Here is a 6,000-nt window from a genome sequence, read left to right on the forward strand (position 1 = left end):
ACATACTAGGTAGAAGCATTAGTCCAACAAGAGATATGTTGACATTAATTACTAAAATCACCCAGGGAGCACTTGTGCTTTCAAACATGCCCTGCAAAAACAAGTTAGACGTCCTCTTCTTTGTTGTTGCAAGTTTTACGTGGCTGCTACGGGCTTCTAGCAAGAACCGTTCTTACCTACGCATCAAAACCACAACGATTTTTCATCAAGTGTGATGTCTTAACCTTCAACAAGGACCGGTCGTAGTCAAATTTGATTCAACTAAAGTTGGAGAAACAGACACCCGCCAGCCACCTTTATGCAAAACAAGTTGCATGTCTGTGGGTGGAACCGGTCTCATTAACGTGGTCATGTAAGGTTGGTCCGGGCCGCTTCATCCAGCAATATCGCCGAATCAAAATAAGACGTTGGTGGTAAGCAGTATGACTATTATCGCCCACAACTCTTTGTGTTCTACTCGTGCATATCATCTACGCATAGACCTGGCTGGGATGCCACTGTTGCGGAACGTGGCATGCAATTTCAAAAAAATTCCTACGATCACGCAAGATCTATCTAGGAGATGCATAGCAACGTGAGGGGGAGAGTGTGTCCATGTACCCTCGTAGACCGAAAGCGGAAGCGTTAGTTTAACGCGGTTGATGTAGTCGAACGTCTTCATGATCCAACAGATCAAGTACCGAACGTGCGGCACCTCCGAGTTCTGCACAGTTCAGCTTGATGACGTCCCTCAAACTCTTGATCCAGCAGAGGGTCGAGGGAGAGTTTCATTAGCACGACGGCGTGGTGACGGTGATGGTGATGAGATCCGCGCAGGGCTTCGCTTAAGCACTACGTGAATATGACCGGAGGATTAAACTGTGGAGAGAGACGCCGCACACGGCTTGGAAACAATTCGTGTGTCTCAGAGGGGTGCCCTGCCCACGTATATAAAGGAGGGACAGGGAGGAGGCCAGCCCTAGGGGGCGCTCCAAGAGGGGGGAGTCCTACTAGGACTCCTAGTCCTAGTAGGATTCGGCCCCCCTCCTATTCCTTCTCATGGAGGGGGAAAGAGGGAAGGAGAGGGAGAGGGGGAAAGAAAGGGGGGCTGCACCCCCTTCCCCTTGTCCAATTCGGACAGCCCATGGGGGGGGGGCCACCCCTTGTGGGCTCCCCTCTCTCTCCCCTATGGCTCATAGTGGCGCATTACTTTCCCCGGGGGGTTCCGGTAACCTCCTGGTACTCCGAAAAATACCCGAAACGATCCGGAACCATTCCGGTGTCCGAATATCATCATCCAATATATCAATCTTTACCTCTTGACTATTTCGAGACTCCTCATCATGTCCGTTATCTTATCCGGGACGCCGAACAATTTTCGGTCACCAAAACACATAACTCATAATACAAATCGTCATCGAACGTTAAGCGTGCGGACCCTACGGGTTCGAGAACTATGTACACATGACCGAGACACATCTCCGGTCAATAACCAATAGCGGAACCTGGATGCTCATACTGGTTCCTACATATTCTACGAAGATCTTTATCGGTCAAACCGCAATGACAACATACGTTATTCCCTTTGTCATCGGTATGTTACTTGCCCGAGATTCGATCGGAGGTATCTTCATACCTAGTTCAATCTCGTTACCGGCAAGTCTCTTTACTCGTTCCTAATGCATCATCCCGCAACTAACTCATTAGTCACATTGCTTGCAAGGCTTATTGTGATGTGCATTACCGAGAGGACCCAGAGATACCTCTCCGATAGTCGGAGTGACAAATCCTAATCTCGATCTATGCCAACCCAACAAACACCTTCGGAGACACTTGTAGAGCATCTTTAAAATCACCCAGTTACGTTGTGACGTTTGATAGCACACAAGGTGTTTCTCCGGTATTCGGGAGTTGCATATTCTCATAGTCAGAGGAATATGTATAAGTCCTGAAGAAAGCAATAGCAATAAAACTTAACAATCATTATGCTAAGATAACGGATGGGTCTTGTCCATCACATCATTCTCCTAATGATATGATCCCGTTCATCAAATGACAACACATGTCTATGGTCAGGAAACTTAACCATCTTTAATTAACGAGCTAGTCTAGTAGAGGCATACTAGGGACACTTTGTTTTCTCTATGTATTCACACATGTATCAAGTTTCCGATTAATACAATTCTAGCATGAATAATAAATATTTATCATGATATAAGGAAATATAAATAACAACTTTATTATTGCCTCTAGGGCATATTTCCTTCAGTTGCTGTATCGGCGCTACGCGCGCGATCTCGTGGGCTGGCCCATTAGCAAGGCGCTTGCATCGCTCGAACGGTCGACAATAGGATCGATCCTCGCTCGCTCGGTTCCGCTATAACCTATCCTTTTACCCTGTTGACCGCGGACTTCTCGAAATTTGAAAACAAGAGTTTATCGAATTTGGAAAAAGGTTCATCTAATTCCAAAAAAGTTCATCGATTTTGGAAAAAAAATCATCAATTCAATTTTTTATCGATTTTGAAAAAAAATCATCGTTTTTGAAAAAAAGTTCATCAATTTTGAAAAAAATTCATCAAACATTGAAAAAAGTTCATTGATTGGGAAAAATGTTCGTTGATTTTGAAAACAAGTTCATCAAATTTGGAAAAAGTTCATCGATTGGGGAAAATGTTCGTCCATTTTGAAAACAAGTTCATCAAATTTGAAAAAAAAATCATCAATTTTTAAAAAAGTTCACAATTTAGGAAAAAGTTCATTCAAAATGTTTAAAAAAGGACACAAATTTTGAAAAAAGTTCACCAATTTTTTACAAGTTCGTCAATTTTGAAGAAGAAGTTCATCGATTTAAAATCACGCATTTAAGCAAAGAAATAGATAGAAAAAGGAAAAAAAGAAAAAAGGAAAAAGAAAAGTGAACTGGAGAAAGAATAAAAGAACAAAAGAAGTTACTATGCACAAGTGTGCGATGTCCCTACTGGTTAGCGCGGCCTGCTCTGACTGTACGGGTCTCGAGTTTGATACATCGCCCGTGCACCTTTTTTGCACTTTAAACAGATAAAAGAAAAACGCAAAATGGGCCGGCCCAGCTCGCAGCAAAGGGTGTGCTCTTCAGGTGCCTGTTTGCAAAATGACCTATAATAGGCGCCCGAAGCGCCAAATAGGAACCGCCTGGCTCTACACCCGATTTGCCGAAATTCAGACGTAAACATCTGGGCCGAGTTCTTTCAGTATCTTCGGCCCTTCACGAGAGTATCGTCTTAAAGGGCCAGCAATCGGTTGATCAGGTCATGCAGCATGGAGAACATGTCAAATAATCTCTATATAAATCCTACATATAATAAGCACGTGCAAAAGCTTAAGTTTGAGAAGCACAAGCACATAGTCCTGCCAGTTTATACTAAAACCAAATAACCCAGTTTGAATTATTACACACCACACACGTATCCGTCATATAGAAATAGCTGATCACTACGTCAAAGATCACAACACAAAGGGTAGGAGCACTACACGAATCTTCCATGAATCGAATGCTCATGTGCACACAAATACTAACAATCTCAACCAACACACACACACAAACAGAGAAATAGGTACCGCTAGGCCCAGCAGCTCTTACTTGACAAGTATGCGCACTCCACCGAGCCCTGCCAGGAACGCCAGTGGCAGAAGCGAGGCACACAAAACGCATCGGCGTGCTTGGCTGCGTGGGTGGTCGTCGCCGACGCCGGCCGAGCCCGACATCCATGTTACCGCAGCGAACACCTCCGCGAAGCCAACAAAGCCGGCGGAGGCGACGGAGACGTAGTAGGCGAGCTTGTGGTCGTCGAAGATGCCGGTGGGCAGCGTGTAGACGGCCACGGAGGTTGCCATGCACGCGGTGGTGAAACCGATGAAGCAGACCAGCCGTTCCACCGGCCACCGGCCCTCCATCCCCGACCCCGGCGGGAGCTCGCCGCCCTCGATGCCGAGCGCCAGCTCGGGTCCCATTCCGGCCTGGACAACTAAGCTGCGAATGTCAGCCTTTCAGGTGCTAAGGATCGGAATTCAGTAGAGCTAGCAGAGCTCTCGTGTCATTGCCAGCCTGTAGATCTATGCAGGTCGACGATGCCGGAGGACAATATATAAGCCGTGATCGAGGATTCGAGGTTCCGCGTTTGGATTTCAGATTGTCAGGTTACGTAGACATAGGCGTGGCATATCAATATGTGCGAGAGCGACAGGCTCCGCTTACGTGAGATAGAGTGTCATTGAGGAAATCAACAAAGCTCGACTGGGTTCGGATTGGTGTTCGCGAGTTTGTAATCTCCGGGTATAGCTACCCCCTTGTACGAGCAACAAGCTAACAACAAGAGAGCTAGCTTCCGCCTACGTGAGATAGAACGTCATTGAAATTGGATGTATGGGCATGCTGATATACCATATCGCAAAAGGCTCGCGGATGTTTGGCCCGTCGTTATCGGTCTGTCATGTCACTGATTGGAACGGTGTATCGCACATGGTCAACGGCCGTGTGCGCACGTGTTTTCGCCAAGAGCTGCAGAAGTAATTTCTTTGATTCTTTCCCAATTTCCTTTTCCTAATTTTCAGTTTTTCACTTAGGGCTTGATTGATAGTAGGCCTGTAAACTCTTGCCCTTGCAAAAAAAAAGTTTGAAACTCTTATCGAGTTAGACATTTGGTAGCATAAATACTTGACTCAACGCGAGAACAACAAAGACTAGTGGAGTTAAGTCTTAGAGCATCTCCAGCCGTTGGCCCCCCGAGGAGGCTTAAAAATCGCCGTCTGGGGACAAGCCGGCGCTAAAAACAGCGTTGGGGTCGATTGGGTTCCCAGCCGCCTCCCCTAGGTGGCCCCAGGCGCCGATATCGGCCCATTTTTTGCAAAAATGTGACCGCTTTTCGACCCATTTTCGGCGATAAATCGGCCCGATATTGGCACAAATCGGCCCATATTCGCCGTGGTTCGGCACAAACTCAACTAAAGTAATTTTTTTGTCACATAGTTGATGATAGAAAATCAATAGAAATCAAATAATTCAACAAAAAAATAGTTCAATACAAATTATATTGTTTAAACAAATAAAAAGAGCTAGGCGTTGCCTTTGAGTCTCCATAGATGCTCCCCCAGATCCTGCTGCAGTTGTTTGATGCACCTGTGGGTCTCAGATCTCCTGACGCATATTGAGAAAGGCAGTCCAGGTTGCCGGTAGCTGATGATCAACTTGCGCAAGAGGGCCCTGCCTGTAATATGGTTCAGTGTCAAACACTGGGTCTTCCTGCTTGCTCTCAATGATCATGTTGTGCAAGATAACACAACAAGTCATGATCTCCCACATTTGATCTTTCGACCAGGTCTGAGCGGGGTACCGGACAACAGCAAATCAAGATTGGAGCACACCAAATGCCCGCTCGACATCCTTCATGCAAGCCTCCTGAACCTTCGCAAAGTGGGACTTCTTGCCTCCTGGCACAGCGTTTGAGATAGTCTTCACAAACGTAGACCATCTCGGATAGATGCCATCAACTAGGTAGTACCCCTTGTTGTAGTGCCGCCCATTGACCTCGAAGTTCACCGGAGGAGAATGGCCTTCAACAAGCTTGGCAAAGACAGGGGAGCACTGCAACATGTTGATGTCATTGTGAGTTCCTGGCATACCAAAGAAGGAGTGCCAAATCCAGAGGTCCTGTGTGGACACTGCCTCAAGTACCACACTGCAACCACCTTTGGCGCCTTTGTACATCCCCTGCCAAGCAAATGGACAGTTCTTCCATTTCCAATGCATGCAGTCGATGCTTCAAAGCATCCCAGAAAATCCTCTTGCTGCATTCTGTGCTAGGATCCGAGCAGTGTCTTCAGCATTGGGTGATCGCAAGCATTGCGGTCCAAACACTGCCACAACTGCCCTGCAGAACTTGTAGAAACACTCAATGGTCGTGGACTCGGCCATGCGCCCATAGTCATCGAGTGAATCACCGGGAGCTCCATATGCAAGCATCCTCATAGCTGTCATGCACT

This window comes from Aegilops tauschii, chromosome 2 (assembly GCF_002575655.3).
Source record: "Aegilops tauschii subsp. strangulata cultivar AL8/78 chromosome 2, Aet v6.0, whole genome shotgun sequence".
NCBI lineage: Eukaryota > Viridiplantae > Streptophyta > Magnoliopsida > Poales > Poaceae > Aegilops > Aegilops tauschii.